Below are 17,882 nucleotides of genomic sequence, written 5' to 3' on the forward strand. Positions count from 1 at the left end.
GCCCAATCCTAGTCTGCACGTGGAGTTCCTTCTCCCATTTAAAATACTGTCCTTTGGGTTTTGAAAGGGAAAAGAAAGAACATGCTGTTTTGAAAGGGTGCGGGACCATGCAATCTGAAAGAAGGAAAGGTAGACCATGTGGCCTGGGCTAGTAAGAAAGCCAGCCTGCTGCTACTTTAATCGTGCCTGACTTCAGCAGACTCCAAAGCTTGGACTTTTGGACTCTTGGAACTTGGGACAGTCAGAAAGGACTCTGTTAAAACTTGGACTTCACCATTATCCAGTGCAACATGGCACATGCTTTCCTGGACCATTATACGGAGGCTGATGACATTGTACCCCAGGTCCTGAAGGAGAGAGCTGACAGATAAAGAATGGGGAACTTCTGAGCATGTTTTTGATTTATAGCCTTTGGGGAACAAGGGAAGTGCTGGGTCCTGTGGGAGAACAGGACTCTGAGCAGGAATGCTCACAGCCCTCCCCAGGTTGGAATACTGTGAAGACTTGTTTTCCTCAATACTAATTGTTGGGTTTTACACCAAGGCACCACGTGAAAGAACCCCCTTTTTGCTCAATAACACTATGGCCGGTCTCCTCCCAATTGATCTGGTCAGATCTCTGTATCAGTAGGAGAGGCAGGGACATGGAATGGCTGGTCCCACAAATCAGGATGTATATCTCAGGAGTGAAAGATCCCAGCCACACACCAGGCCCCCCAGCCCAGTGTCCCAATGCCAGGAAGAGAAGTTGCCATAACATCTGGCTGTAAAATCCAGCAGGGATTGAGGCTTTGGAAGACACAAATTGCTGGACTCCCTGGCAGTTCTGAGACAGCACAGTAAAAAGCTAAGAAAATTCCTGGGCAAGTGGAATGGAGAAACTGAGACAAGAAAATTACACAAGGCCAGACACTTTAAGCAATTTACAGCAAGCTAATGAATCACAAGACCTTATATCCCCTAACCAAGGACACATGAGAGTAAATGGTTTATATCTCTCCTCCCTAACCAGAGAATACATAACCACCCTGGCCATTAACCACAGGGCTCCCAGGAAGAGAGGAACAGGAATTCTAATGCCAAAGGAGAGAGAAAAGCAGAACAAAGGAGCCAGCTTGGGAAGAAGCTGCTGGACTTCCCTTTCAGCTCCCGCTCCCAAGAGAAACAGCATGTCTGTGCTCCCCATAGGAATTTCCCCCTCCTAAATTCCTATGTTTCTCCTTTATAAACTTGCTTCTGAAAGCTCAAGGTAAGGTGGATGTTAGGGTTTTAACCCACCAACTTCTCAGACTGCTTGCCTCTGATATTAATGAAAGCACAATTGTAATCCAATCCCTGTCTCTGCTTTTTGTCTGAGCAGTGACAGGCAACACGAGCCCCAGACTCTGTTGCACTCTGGTTTCAATTCTGGTGACTCTGGTAGGACAGACTTTTGGAACTCTCTGGTAAGTCTGAGTATTTGATGGGGAGTCCCGTTGACTGCCTGGACTGGGGGGCCCCACAGTGTAGATTTGGAGACTTCCTAGCAGCTGCCAAGTGATTTCACTTGGGGACTCTTCTCTGACTCTCAGGAACATCCATCACCTCACTTTTTATTAAGAGATTGAATTTGCACTCAGAAAGCCGATCTGGTTTATGGCCTTTGGCCATCCGGTGGTCTACAGATCACATCTTGGCTTTTCTGTAACAAATCTGGTAAACCAGTTTTTCGGCATGGGCTCAATGGACTCAAAACTTCCAAACTTGGTAAGTTATTGGTGTGCACAACCAGGAACCTGTGGCCCACCACTCTCAGTGGTAGGCAAGGCTCACTGAAAAAAATCCCAGTTCCCCAGTGTGGGATTTGGTTGAAGGGCTCTTCTGGCTTTGGTATATGGATTGTGTGCATTGCCAGCTTTTTTTTGTTCTTTAATTGTCTGTTGGTTGTTTCTCTGCTCTTCCCTTGGAAGAAGTCACTTTCTATTTGAGAGCTATCCTTTGTTCTCTTGTATATCTGAAATGAAAGGTGGTGTAAGATAAGATTCTATGGCTAGTTCTAGTTTGAACTTTGTCTTTTGTTTGACACCTGTAAGTAAATGACTAATTACTATTACTTTGCCAAAGGTCTGGTAAATAAAATAAGATTTCTTTTTTTTATTAATTTTTTAACAAGGTTACTTTATTTCTATTTTATTTATCTGTTTTTAGAGAGAGAGGAAACGAGAAAGAGAGGGAGAGAACATCAATGTGCCATTGCCTCTCACCCACCCCCAACTGGGGACTGGCATGCAACCTAGTCACGTGCCCTGACTGGAAATTGAACCAGCGACACTTGGTTCACAGGCCGACGCTCAGTCCACTGAGCCACAGCAGCCAGGGTAAAATAAGATTTCTTATTTGCAAGCTTTATGTTGTTACACCATAAGGATTCTACTCAAAAAGGATTTAAATTGATGGTTTAAAGAGGGAGACGATGTCACTCCCCTCCCAGGCTGTAAAATTTTTCAGTAATAATTATATATACCTAAACATAATTTTCCAAAGCCTTTAGTGACTTGAAACTTTGGAAATTTTCTTGTATCTGATTAGAAAGCAAAGATTCTATATTTTTATGCACCTGATATTTATAGTATTGCTATTTACAATAGTCAAATGTTGGAAACAGCCTAAGTGCCCATCAGCAGATGAATGGATTAAAAAACTGTGGCTCATCTACACAACGGAATACTATGCAACAGGAAGAATGAATTCCTACCCTTTGTGATAGCATGGATGGAAATGGAGACTATTATGCTATGTGAAATAAGCCAGTCAGTGAAAGACAAATACCATACGATATCACTTATAAGAATCTAATGAGCAAAACAGAGCCAGGGACATGGAAACAGATTGGCAGCTGCTAGAGAAAGGGGGTGAAGGGGATAGGGGTGGAAAGAAGAGAAAGGAGTAGTCAAAGAACATGTATGAATGACCCATGGGCATAAACAATGGAGTGGAGATGTACTGTGTGAGTGGGGAATGGGGCAGGACAGAGGAGGGCAAAGGTAGAAAAATTGGGACAACTGTAATAAACAAGAATAAAATAAAATTTAAAAATAAGAGTGAGCAGCTGGACACTGGCAGGAGTCGAGCCTTGGCACTGCTGGATTAGAGAAAACCATCTGGGAACAACCTGTTTGGTGAGGATAGCGGAGTAAAAAGGGATGAGACAGGATTTCTGACTGGGTTGGCTCCCCGAGCTGTGGCTGAAAGAACACAAAGGCTTTTTGGTGACCACAGGCTTCCCCAGAGAGGAATCCAGAGGAGAGCGGATCTCTGCCTATTGGCAGAGCCAGGAGTGGGCCAGGTGGCATCTGGCGCTGAAAGACAAGAAACAGCGTACTGCTGTAAACGTGAGAATGTGATTTTCCTTTATATTTTTCTCTTGTGTGCTGCGGAGAGGGGAGGACAGGTTGGGGGTGATAGGACATTCTTGAGGACTACAGGCGCAGAAGTTCGCTCACCCACTCCCCAACCCTCCCCTTGGGTCACGCGGATGCACACAGGGAAGTGCCCTCATTCACTGTCCCAGGTGCGCGGGGCTGCGCGTCCAGATGCCCCTCAGAAACACCCCAACAGACATAAGATCAGTGTCCCAACAGGCACAGGGAGGGCCCACTGGGCACGTAGAAGACCGTGCGCAGACACCTCTGGCCAGCCCCAATGGGTGTAGGCCGGATCACAGACCACTTGCACGGGCTCTGCTCGTGCACACCCAGGCGGGTGCGGGAAGGCGGGTGGCTGCAGTGCGGGAACAGCGGGCGGCGACGACTCACATACGCTCACTTCCATGGTGCACAAGTGTCTGGGGCCCGGCGCCAAGGGGTGAGAGACCAACTCCCAGGGCGCAGGGCGGCAGGCCTGAGGCAAGCGTGTAGTCACCCTTGTGCATGCATGTGCATGCATGTGCGCGTGTGCACAAGCACCTCTGCCAGCTCCAACAGGTGCCAAACGAATGCACCTGCCACCGCGGGCACACACTGCTGCTGCAAAGATCAGGAACCTCTGGTCCACCTCATTAGACCCGCTGTGGATCCAGAAAAAGAATACGATAGACAAAGGCTGAACTGAGTAAAAACTTTCCTTTTGTATTTTTTTAAATTTGTATTTCTATTTTAGTTTTTTTATTTGTGTTTTATTGTATTTTAATTTTTTTAATTTATTTTTAATTTTAACTTTTACTTTTATTTTTTTTAATTTTTAAAAACTATCCCTTTAATTGCTTTCATACCATCTGTCCTTCTCATCCTTCCTCTTTAATTTTTGTTTATTTGTTTGTCTAGTTTAGCCTCCCTTTCACACTAAATAAATAGAATATAACTACTATATAAATCTAATACTATACAATTCCACTTTCTTACTATATTCTGCATTCTTCCCCCTTCTTCTTTTATTATTATTAACATACAATGTAAATATTACCTACTCTCTTGCATAGTCTTGACACTACTTGCTACTATTATTAATCTATCATCCCCTCTCTCAAAAATTATATTTTTCCTCTTTAAAAACAATTCTTATCTACTCTTCCTATATTATAAAAGCCCTAATCTCTCTACATTTATATTAATACTGGCTCATTAGCTGACGATAGTGGGATAGTAGGAGATATTTTTTAGGGTGTAGGTTTCCTGCCTGAGCTGTGTGTTTATGTTTATAACAGCATCATCACAAAAGAACTCAAGACAAAGTGGACAGAGTGACTCTCAATCAAATAGCCAGAGGGAAGATCCTACCAAAGAGCACCTGAAATATAACCAGACAGCATAAACAAACAACATAAAGGGTAACCCAAGAACATCACCTCAGGAGAACAAAGAGACTGCACCACCGAAACCCCAGATCTCCTATAAAGAATCTCATACCACAAAGGTGGGAAGTCAAAAGCAGAAAAATCCAAAAAAGAAAAACAAACAAGAAGAATTCAACATGGTAAGATGCCGAAACAACCTCTCAATGCAAAGAAAAGAGGAATCCCCAGAAAGAGAGGTAGATGGAATAGGCGTAGCCCAAATGTTAGACATGGAATTCAAAACAATGGTGGTGAAGAAGCTCAATATACTCGACAACCTCAAAAACAACTACAACAACCTCCAAGGAATTTACCAACAGCTCCAAGAAAATTACAGGAAACTTACAGAGAACCACAGCAGCATAAAAAAGGACATAGAAACTGTTAACAAGAACTAGGAAGAAATGAAGAATACAACCTCTGAACTGAAAAACACAGTAGAATCAGTCAAAAGCAGGCTAAATGAAGCAGAGGATCAGATCACTGAGTTAGGGGACAATGTACAAAAAATTCCCAGGCAATAAAATAAAATGAAAAAAGATTGAAAAAATATGAACAAGATGTAAGGGAATTACAGGATAGCATGAGAAAAAATAATATCTGGATCATTGGAATAAAAGAGGGAGAAGAAGAGGAACGAGGAATAGAAAAGCTCATAGGAGAAGTAATGACAGAAAATTTTCCCAACCTGATAAGAGAAAAATTTATGCAAGTTCAAGAAGCACAGAGAGTCCAAATGAAGAGGAACCCCAAAAAACCCACTCCAAAGCACATCATAATTAAAATGGCAACATTCCAAGAAAAAGAGAGAATCCTAAAAGCAGCAAGAGAAAAACAGCAAATAACATAAAACGGAGCTCCGATAAGGCTATTGACTGATTTCTCAACAGAAACACTACAAGCCAGAAGGGAATGGTCAAAAATATTTCAAGCAATGAAAAACAAAGGCCTACAACCAAGAATACTCTACCCAGCAAGGCTCTCATTCAAAATGGAAGGTGAAATAAGGAGTTTCCCAGACAAAGGAAGACTAAAAGAATACATCTCCACCAAACCAGCATTGCAAGAGATGCTAACGGGAATGTTTTAAGAAAAAGAAGAAAGAAAGAGGAGAGGAACAGAGGTACAAAGGGAAACGAATAAATACAGGTCAATAATAACCTTAAATGTAAATGGATTAAATGCTCCGATTAAAAGACATAGGGTACAGGAATAGATAAAAAAACAGGACCCACATATTTGCTGTCTACAAGAAACACACCTCAAAACAAAAGATTTACATACACCGAAAGTAAAGGGATATAAAAAAATATTCCAAGCAAACGGACCTAAAAAAAAAGCTGGGGAAGCGGTACTCATATCAGACAAAACAGATTTCAAAGCAAGGGCAATAAAAAGAGACAAAGAAGGACATTTCATAATACTTAAAGGAACAATCCATCAAGAAGATATAACACTGATAAACATATGCACCCAACATAGGAGCACCCAAATACATAAAGAAAATTCTAGAAGACCACAAGAAGGATATTAACAGCAACACACTCATAGTAGGGGACTTCAACACTCCATTGTCAACAATAGACAGATCTTCGAAGCAAAGAAACACCAAGGATATACAGGCATTGAAAAACACACTAAACCACATGGACTTAACTGACATATATATAGAATTTTCACCCCAAAGAAGCAAAATATACATTCTTTTGAAATGCACATCGGACATTTTCAAAGATAGACCACATGATAGGACACAAAACAAGCCTCAACAAATTCAAGAAAATTGAAATCATATCAAGTATTTTTTCACACAACAATGCCTTGAAACTAGAAATCAACCTCAGAGAAAAAAATCAAAGACACTGAAACTAATGGAAAATGAATAACATGCTATTAAATAATGAATGGGTTAACAATGACATCAAAGAGGAAATCAAGAAGTTTCTGGAAACTAATGATAATAAACACACAACAGCCCAAAACCTATGGGACACAGCAAAAGCAGTCCTGAGAGGGAAGTGCATAGCAATACAGGCATATCTGAAAAAGGTAGAAGAATCTAAAATAAAATATCTAACCTTAAGCTACAAGAACTAGAACAACAAGAAGAAATAAAACCTAGGGCAAGAAGAAGGAAGGAAATCATCAAGATCAGAGCAGAATTAAAAGACATAGAGATCAAACAGTCAATGAATCTAGGAGATGGTTCTTTGAAAAAATAAAATCAACAAGCCTTTTGCCATTCTCATCAAGAAAAAAAGAGAGAAGACCCAAATAAACAAAATCAGAAATGAAAGAGGAGAAATCATGACTGATACCTCAGAAATACAAACAATTGTAAGAAATTACTACAAACCACTGTGTGGCAGGAAATTTGACAACCTAGAAGAAATAGACAAATTTCTAGAAACATAACATTCCAAAACTGAATCAAGAAGAAGTACAAAGTCTCAACAGACCAATAACAAAGAAGGAAATTGAAACAGTTATCAAAAATCTCCCGGGACACAAAAGCTCTGGACCGGATGGCTTCACAGGCGAATTTTACAAAACATTTAGGGAAGAACTATCTCCTACCCTCCTCAAACTATTCCAACAAATCCAAGAAGAGGGAAAAATCCCAAACTCTTTCTATGAAGCCAGTATTAACCTAATCCCAAAACCAGGTCAAGACACAACAAAGAAAGAAAAATACAGGCCAATATCACTGATGAACATAGATGCTAAAATCCTCAATAAAATATTGGCAAACTGGATCCAGCAACACATCAAAAAGACCATACACCACGGTCAAGTGGGATTCATCCCAGGGATGCAAGGATGGTTTAATATTCGCAAATCAATAAATATAATACATCACCTAAACAAAATGAAAGACAAAAATCACATGATCATATCAATAGATGCAGAAAAGGCATTTGATAAAGTACAACACCCATTTATGATGAAAACACTCAGCAAAATGGGAATAGAGGGAGCATACCTTAACATAATTAAGGTGATATATGAGAAACCTGAAGCCAACATCATACTCAATGGACAAAAACTGAAAGCAATTCCCCCTGAAATCAGGAACAAGACAAGGCTGCGCACTCTCTCCACTCCTATTCAACATAGTGTTGGAAGTCCTAGCCACAGCAATCAGACAAGAGAAAAAAATAAAAGGCATCCAAATTTGGAAAGAAGTAAAACTATCATTATATGCAGATGACAGGATAGGATACCTAGAAAACCCTATAAACTCCACTAAAAGACTACTCGATATAATAAGTGAATTTGGCAAAATAGCAGGGTACAAAATAAATATACAGATATCTAAGGCATTTCTGTACACCAACAATAAAATATTAGAGACAGAAACAAAAAAGAAAATGCCATTTACTATAGGAACAAGAAAAATAAAGTACCTAGTAGTAAACTTAACCAAAGAGATAAAAGACCTCTACTCTGAAAATTATGTAACATTGAAGAATGAAATTAAGAAAGATAAAAATAAATGGAAGCAAATACCATGTTCTTGGATGGGAAGAATCAACATAATCAAAATGGCCATACTACCCAAAGCAATTTACAGATTCAATGCAATCCCTATTAAAATACCAATGACATATTTCACTGACCTAGAACAAATACTCCAAAAGTTCATATGGAATCAAAAAGGACCCCAAATAGCAAAACTAATCTTTAGACAGAAGAACACAACAGGAGGAATCACAATACCAGACATCAAACAATACTACAAAGCCACTGTGATCAAAAAAGTCTGGTACTAGCATAATAACAGACATATAGATCAATGGAACAGAATAGAGACTCCAGAAATAAATCCAGGACTATACAGTCAACTAATATTTGATAAAAAAGAAAGGAACATAAAATGGAGTGAGAAGAGCCTCTTTAACAAATGGTGCTGGGAGAACTGGACAGGGACGTGCAAAAAGAAATGAAACTAGACCACCAACTTATACCACACACGAGAATAAACTCAAGATGGATCAAAGACTTAAATGTAAGCCGTGACACCATAAAAGTCCTAGATGAAAACACAGGCAGGAAAATTTTAGATATCCCACATAACAATATTTTCACGGATACATCTCCTAAGGCAAGAGAAATAAAGGAAAAAATAAACAAACGGGACTACATCAAACTAAAGAGTTTCTGCTGAGCAAAAGAAAACATCAGCAAGATGAAAAGGGAACCAACCATATGGGAAAACAGATTTACCAATGATATCTCAGACAGGGGACTGATCTCCAAGATATATAAAGAGCTTATACGACTCAACATCAAGAAAACAGACAACCCAATTAAAAAATGGGCAAAGGAACTGAACAAACACCTCTCTGAAGAGAACATACAGAAGGTCCATAGACACATGAAAAAATGCTCCACATCACTAGCCATCAGAGAGATGCAAATAAAAACCACAATGAGATACCACTTTACACCAGTCAAAATGGCCATCATCAACAGATCAACAAACAAGTGCTGGCGAGAATGTGGAGAAACGGGAACCCTACTGCACTATTAGTGGGAATGCAGACTGGTGCAGCCACTATGGAAAACAGTATGGAATTTCCTCAAAAAACTAAAAATGGAACTGCCTTTAGAACCAGCGATTCCACTGCTAGGATTATACCCGAAAAATCCTAAAACCCTAATTCAAAATACTTATGCACCCCTATGTTCACAGCAACACTGTTTACAATAGCTAAGTGCTAGAAACAGCGTAAGTGCCCACCTGTAGATGAGTGGATCAAAAAACTGTGATACATTTACACAATGGAATACTATGTAGCAGAAAGAAAGAAGGAACTCCTGCCATTTGCGACAACATGGATGGAACTACAGAATAATGCTTAGTGAAATAAGCCAGGCAAAGAAAGAAAAGTACCATATAATATCACCTAATACAGGAAACTAAAGAACAACATAAACAAACGAACTAAATAGGGCAAGAAGCAGAATAGTAGTCAATAGGGGGAAGGGGGGAGGGAGAGAAGGCGGATAAGTAAGGGAAAGGTTTAGTCAAGGAACGTGTATAATGACAAATGGACATGGACAATGGCGAGAGATATGATTGTGGGAGAAGGGGTGGGCTGGATGGGAGGGAGCAATGGGGTAAAAATGGGTCAGCTGTAATTGAAAAACCAAAAATTAAAATAATAAAATAAAATAAAACTTCCTGGTAAAAAATAAAATAAAATAAAAATAGAAATAATTGTGTGTATTATTTTAATCAGGTAATTGATTACTCAATAACATATTCTTTATTGTAAGAACTAAAGTTTTGCATAATAATATACAATCTTTTTGAAAGTATATTTTATTGATTATGTTGTTACCGTATTCCCTTTTTGCCCTTTGATCCCCTCTGCTTAGTACCCTGCTTCCCTCCAGCAATCCCACCCCCCTTAGTTCAGGTCCATGGGTCGTGCATATAAGTTCCTTGGCTTCACCCTTTTCTATATTATTCTTAACTTCCCCGTCTATTTTGTACCTACCGATTATGCTTCTTAGTCACTGCACCATTTCTCCCCCTCCCCTCTCCCAGCTGATAACCCTCCAGATGATCCCCATACCTATGATGCTGTTCCTAAACTGGTTTTCTTAGTTGGATTTTGTTTTTATTTTTTAGATTCAGTTGTTGATAGTTGTGAGTTTGTTGTCATTTTAATGATCATAGCTTTGACCTTCTTTTTCTTAAGGAAGTCCCTTTGACATTTCATATAATAATGGCTTGGTGATGATCAACTCCTTTAGCTTTACCTTGTCTAGGGAGCACTTGATCTGCCCTTCAATTCTAAATAATAGCTTTTCTGGATAGAGTAATCTTGGTTGTAGGTTCCTGCTTTTCATCACTTTGAATACTTCTTGCCAGTTCCTTCTTACCTGCAAAGTTTCTTTTGAGAAGTCAGATTATGGGAACTCCTTTGTAGGTAACTTTTCTTTTCTTGCTGCTTTTAAGATTCTTTCTTCCTGGCTGCTGTGGCTCAGTGGATTGAGCGTCGGCCTGCAAACCAAGTGTCACTGGTTTGATTCCTAGTCAGGGCACATGACTAGGTTGCAGGTCAGGTCCCCAGTTGGGGACGTGTGAGATGAAACTACACAGTGATGTTTCTCTCCTTCTCTTTCTCCTTTCCCCTCTCTCTAAAAATAAATAAATAAGTACACACATTAATAAATAAATAATAAATAAATGAAATTGTTTTAAAAATGTGTTAAAAAAAAAAAAGAGTCTCTCTTCATCTTGAACCTTTGGCACTTTAATTATGATGTGTCTTGATGTGGTCCTCCTTTGGTATAGCTTGAGACTTCCTGTGCTTCCCAGACTTGTATGTCTATTTACTTCATCAAATTTGGGAAGTTTTTCTTCATTATTTTTTCGCATAAGCTTTCAATTTCTTGCTCTTCCTCTTCTCCATCTGACACCCCTATAATTTCGATGTTGGTATGTTGAAAGTTGTCCTAGAGGTCCCTAAGCCTCACCTTATTTTTTGAAATTCTTGTTTCCTCATTCTGTACATGTTGACTGTGTTTTCATTCCTTATGTTCCTAATCATTGATTTGAACCCCAGTTTTCTTCCCTTCACCATTGGTTTTGTGTAAGTTTTCCTTCGTTTCACTTAGCACAGCCTTCACTTCTTCCCTTATGCGTTTGCCTTACTTAAGCATATCTGTCAAGCCTGTGAGCATCGTTATCACCACTGTTTTGAACTCTATGTCTGCTAGGTTGGCTATCTCCTTGGGCCATACTTATCTGTCTCCTCATCTTGACAGGCTCCTGTGTTTGTTTTCGTCTGTGTTTTAGGTAGAGCTGCAGCACCTGTTATAAGGGGTGGAGCATTAGATATTTGTCAGTACCAGTGACCCATTTCACCACGTTTTGGTGCTGTACGTGGGGAGGGGTCTGAAAGGGAACAATGCCTCATGCTCAGGACTTGCCCTTTCTCCAGGCACTTCTCCCACTTCCGTATGGGACTGGCACCCCACTAGCTGTTGCCCTGGCCATCATTCCCAGAGTGGGTGGGTCTACAGACATTCTCAGACCGTGGGGGTCCGCCAAACAAGCAGACCTTGCTGAGAACAGCAGTCTCCTCCTCTGCCCCAACACTCACTGGCTTTCACAGTCAAAAGCAACAAGGCTGCACTGTCCCCAGCGCTGGAACCGTGAGCCGCGCAGTCTGGTCTGGTGCTGAGAGTGCTCCCCAGGTGTCCCTCCAGACCCTTCAAAATGTGTGACTGCCCTATCTGCGGGCTCACCACTGTTGCCACTGCTGCCGCTGCTGCCACCACCACACCAAGTCCTCTCTACCCCAGCTCCACTCCTCCTACCTGTCTGGATGAGTATTTCTTCCTTATATCTTTGTTGGACTTCCATGCTGCTCAATTTTCTGGAAATTATGGTTGTCTCTAGTTTTGAGGTAGTTGTATTTATTCTTATTTGTGGAGGGAGACACAGCATGTCTGTCTAGACCTCCATCTTGGTCGGAAGTCTCCGATATACAATCTTTCGGTCAAGTATATTTCATAACCTCCCCAGAGTTTAAAATTTTAAGAGACTTTCTTTTTTACCCAAAATTGGTGTTGGGTCATTTAATGGGTCCCTGGAATGCCTTAGGGATTTGTCCTTTCTTCTTATTAAGAAGAAATTTTGAACTAATTAGGCTTATTTGTTATCCTTAATGTACATGGAAGCTTTGTCAAAGAAATAAGTATGTTCTATTTGCATACACATATTTTTAAAGTAGATGTTCTAGAGATTATATAAAAATCTCCAAGATACTACATAATTCTGATATACTTTCAGTTGTAATTTTAGTTGTTATCTTAAAATGTTGCAGGAAAGCAAATTACTTTGTCAACTGCACTATAATCAAATCAATAACCATGACCTTCCAAAGTTTTGTTTTGTGTTGTTTTGTTTTTTGTCATTTGGAAACAGCCATTGTTTTACCTTAATGCACTTGTAAAAATATATTATGTCTTTGGAAAGGTTCATGGAAAGGAATGACATTTAAATTACATATTTCTGAGAATAAATTTTCAGATCATACCTTTGAACTGAAGGAAGATTACTAGAGCTCTATGAAGTAATTTATAAAAATGCTTGCAAATAATCAGGATAAACAAAAATTAATTATGCAGCATAATAAATTAAAGATAATTATGGTTTTTAAAACTTTTTCTTTAAAACTTTTTCTTAATTTTTAATCTTTTATTTTCAGATGTAACAAATCTAATTTTGGACTTCCGGCCAATATGGAGGCCTAGACTGACACTCTCCGTCTCCCTCTACAACTAAGAAGGAATACAACTACCACAAAACCAGAAATAACCAGAAGTTCCAGAAAATAAACCTACATGAAGTCCAACACATGAAATTATAAACAAGTGGTGCTCATCCGGACGGGTAGGAGAGGCGAAGCCGGGGCGGAGATGTCAAGCTGTGCTGGCAGCAGCAGCTGCAGCGACGGCGGCAGGACATCAGTAAGCACAGACACCCATATTTAAGGGTAGGCGAGAAGGGCCTGGAGAGCACCCCTGACTGCAAACCAAACCCATCAGCTCATGAGTCCAACACAGGGGAAGGCAGACTCCCATTGCCTTGGACTATGAGGGCTGGAGGGAGTGGGGACGGAGGAGGAGGCTCCTGGTCTCTCAGCAGAGAGTGAATGGCAAGAATCCATCTTGGACCCCCGCCCCCACACAAAATTCCACAGCATGGTGAGAAGGGTCGCCTGGTAGTGATGAGTGCACGACGCTCCGCCCCCTATAGCGTAGGAGGTGTTACAGCCCTGACCAGGAAGCAAAGGTTAACACAAAACTGTCAGATGGCACAGATCATGATAGAGATCCCAATCACGCAGCTGACCAGACAGCAAATATCTAATCTAACAGATCAGCAGATAGGAAATCTTCCTGAGGCACAGTTCAGAGCTTTGGTTATATGAATGCTAACAGACCTAACGGCAGATCTGAAACAAGACGGGGAAGGAATGAAGGCTAGTCCTGCTGAAATAAATGAAAACACATATCAAACTAGTGGTGAGGGAAAGAAAACCAGGGATCAAATCAACAAATCAGAACATAAGGAAGGAACAAACAGTCAACCAGTGCAGAAAGAGGAAACAAAAAGTGAGGAAAATGAGGAGAGGCTCAGAAACCTATGGGACAGCCATAAGTGGGCCAACATCCGAATCACAGGGTTGCCAGAGGTGAAGAACTAGAAATTGAAAAATTATGTGAAAAAATAATGAAGCAGAACTTCCCTAACTTGGGGAAGGAAATAGACTTAGGTCCAGGAAGCACAGGGAGTTCCAAAAAAACTGGACCCAGGGAGAACCACACCAAGACACAGTATCATCAAAATGGCAAAAATTAAGAATAAAGAATCTTAAAAGCAGCAATAGAGAAGAAGAGAATTATGTACAAAGGGATCCCAATTAGACTATCAGTTGATTTCTCAAAGGAAACTCTGCAGACAAAAAGGGACTGGTAAGAAATATTCAAAGTAATGAAAATCAAAAACCTACAGCCATGAATACTCTATCCAGCGAAGCTGTCATTCAGAATAGAAGGGCAGAGAAAGTGCTTCCAGGACAAAGCAAAACTGAAGGAGTTCATTAGATCCAAACCACTGTTATATGAGATGTTAAAGGGACTTGCTTAGAAGAAGGAGGATCAAAACTATGAACATTAAAATAAAAATTGTATCACAACAACCAACAACAGAAGCTAGGGAGTCGAAACAAAGGCAAACTAAGTAGGCAATGAGAATGGGAAAAGAATTATAGGTATGGGGAACATATAGGGGGGAGGTCAGCCAGGAGGAGGAAGTGGGGAAAGGGAGGGAGATGATGCAGGAATTAAGAAGCATAGTAGGAAGTAGTGGAATAGACAGGAAGATGGTGAGAAGAACTATATGCACAACTAATGGACATGGACTAAGGGGGGCAACTGTAGGGAGGGGGTCACCGAGTGGAGGGGAGCAGAGGGAAAAGAAATTGGGACAATTGTAACAGCATAATTAATAAAACATATTTTTAAAAAAGAAATCTAATTTTGTTCTTAAAGCAATTTGGCAAAGTATACCTTCATAAGCAATATTGAGGCACTTATATTTTTCTTCCTACCAGATCCCTCTGGAATTTGGAAACTCGTAATGAGTATTATTTCCATGGCAATATGTTTGTTTGCATAAACTCAATAAGAATCTTATTTCTTCATAAGAGGACACATAAAGTCAGTTTCCAATTGTTGTTAAGCAAGACTTTGTCTGGAATATCATGATCAAAGAAGACATGCCTGGACTCTGATGCCAGCAAAAGCTTTAAGGAATCAAGATTGACCTTGAAGCCAATAAGAGCCCCTTGGAGAAAAGGCCTGGTACCTTGTTTATTCATATAGTTCATGGCAGTCTTTCCAGGTAAGGAATGAAGGTTGTTTTCCTAAAAGATGGCAAGGAACCAACCTCAGGACATTTTGGGGACTTTGAGAATCTGAGGAACTCCTCCAAATCTGTAGGTATGGCAGATAAAGCCTGATGGCAACTGTACAGCTTGGCTTCTTTGCCCCAAGGGGCAAATTAAAGTTCAATCTGAAATATCTTTATAACATTCCAGCAAGGCAGATTTAAGAAAGCCTGTATGATCAATTGCTATTCTTGTTGTGTTTATGCAAATAATCAGGCCAAATTATAACTGTACTTATGCAGTCTCTTTGATAAAAATGAGGGTAATTTAGGGAAAGAAATTATGTTTCAATGGAAATCACAATGCCCAATTTGTGGATATTGGACTCCAAATAAAGTTTTATTTTTTACCCAGAAACTGATTTAGATCCTTATCTTTTCTAGTTTTCTTTCAAACTAATGTTTCATTTTTCTTTCATCCTTTGATTTAGAATTAGTGAGAACTACTGATGCAACAGCAACCATACAGAATGTACCTGATACCTGGTATCACCAGAGACATTTAAACTACAAATAAAGAGTATCTATCAGATTGTAACTGCTTAATTTCATTCCACCAATGCTTTATATTTGGAGGTCTTCTCATCTGACAGTCTTGCAAACTCAGAAATTGGTTTATGATTTACTGTGTTCATTCACCTTTGTGTTCTGTTTTCACAGTGTATACTGTGATCTTGTTTACCTGGTTGCTTGTTTACACAGTATTGGCCCCACTTTAGAAGCCCATTTGCATCACCACCTCTTAAAATGAGACTGAATGGTTTGGATGAATATACTTGTCAGGACTAGGTGGTTGAATTGGATAGCATTCCATATTAAAAGCCCCATGCACAGACTTACTCAGGCCCATTCTCTCTGAGCTCCAGCATGGGGGCAGCAGATTGAAATGCATCAGAAACCTACAAAAAGGAACTGAATTATCCAGCATCAGGGTGAGAGCTGGGGGACAGCTTTCTCCCAAAAAGAAGTGCTGGAAGAGCACTTTTCTGATCCCTTCCCCTGAAAGAGCCACAGAGCCGCCAGGTGGGCACCAACCTGACTCAATATGGCTCACACTGTTTGCCCCACCCTCATGATTCCCTGAAGCCCTGCCCACCCAACTTTCAGGCCCACCCAAGCTGTTTCCAGTGGCTTTTCCATAGGAATGGCTTGTCTTGGCCCATGGTTCAGATTTCCCTAAATTCTCTCAAACAAGTAGCAGCTGGCTTCAGCAAGCTCCATACCTCTCCCTAAGTTGCCATAGGCCTGGCACTAGCAGTAGCCAGCCTTGGTTCACAGCTTGGCCTCACCTGGACACCTCCAAGCCCAGAAAAAGTAGCAGCCATCTGCAGATTTCTTTGTAGCTTATGCTGTATGACCCCTGACAGAACACAGGTGGTGGCTTACCTTGGATGTGCCAACAGCAATCAAGGCCCAACTACAACAGGAGAGTGTACACAGCCCACATGGTGGGTGCACCTCAAGTACCCAGTTTCAGTGATAGGGGAGGCTCTGCCACTGGACCCTACATGACACCTACTACATTAGGCCACTCTACCAAGCCTGGGAGATGTAGCAGCTCTACCTAATACATAGAAACAAACACACGGAGACTGCCAAAATGAGTTGACAAACAAATATGACCCAAATGAAAGAACAAAACAAAACTCCAGAAAAAGAACAAAATGGAGACAAGCAAGCTACTGGATAGTTTTCAAAACACTGGTTATAAGAATGTTCAAGGAACTTAGGGGAAAAGCAGATGAACTCAGAGAGAACTTCAACAGCATAAAAAAGGACATGAAACCCATAAAAAAAGAACCAGTCAGAAATGAATACAATTATCTGAAATAAAGAATATACTAGACAGAATAACAGTAGGTTGGATGAAGAAGAGGATTGAATAAGCAATTTGGAAGACCAGGTAGCAGAAAACACCCAGTAAGAGCAGCAAAAAGAAAAAACAACTTTAAAAACTGAGGATAGTTTTGAAAGGACCTTTAGGACAACAAAGTGTCACAACATTCACATCATAAGGGTACCAGAAGAAGAAGAAAGCAAGTGATCAAGAACCTATTTGAAGAAATAATGACAGAAAACTTCCCTAATGTGGTGAAGGAAATAGACACACAAGTCTAGGAAGCACAGAGAGTCCCAAAGAAGATCGACCCAAAGAAGTCCACTCCAAGACATATCATAATTAAAATTCCAAAGGTTAAAGGACAAATAGAGACTCTTAAATGCAGCAAGAGAAAAACTTCCTACAAGGGAGCTCCCATAAGACTATCAGTTGATTTCTCAAAAGAAACATTGCAGGCTAGAATGAAATGGCATGAAATATTCAAAATGATGAAAAGCAAGGACCTACAGCCAAGATTATTGTACCCAGCAAAGATATCATTTAGAATCGAAGGACAGATAGTTTCCCAAACAAGAAAAAGTTAAATGAGTACATCACCAACAAATCAGCATTATATGAAGTGTTAAAGGGTCTTCTTTAAGAAGATAAACAATATGAACAATAAAATGGCAACAAATACATATCTATCAACAATTGAATCTAAAAAACAAAATAAACAAACAAGCAGAACAGAAACAGAATCATAGATACAGTAGT

The sequence above is a fragment of the Furipterus horrens genome, unplaced genomic scaffold, assembly GCF_987537825.1.
Source record: "Furipterus horrens unplaced genomic scaffold, mFurHor1.1.pri manual_scaffold_17, whole genome shotgun sequence".
NCBI lineage: Eukaryota > Metazoa > Chordata > Mammalia > Chiroptera > Furipteridae > Furipterus > Furipterus horrens.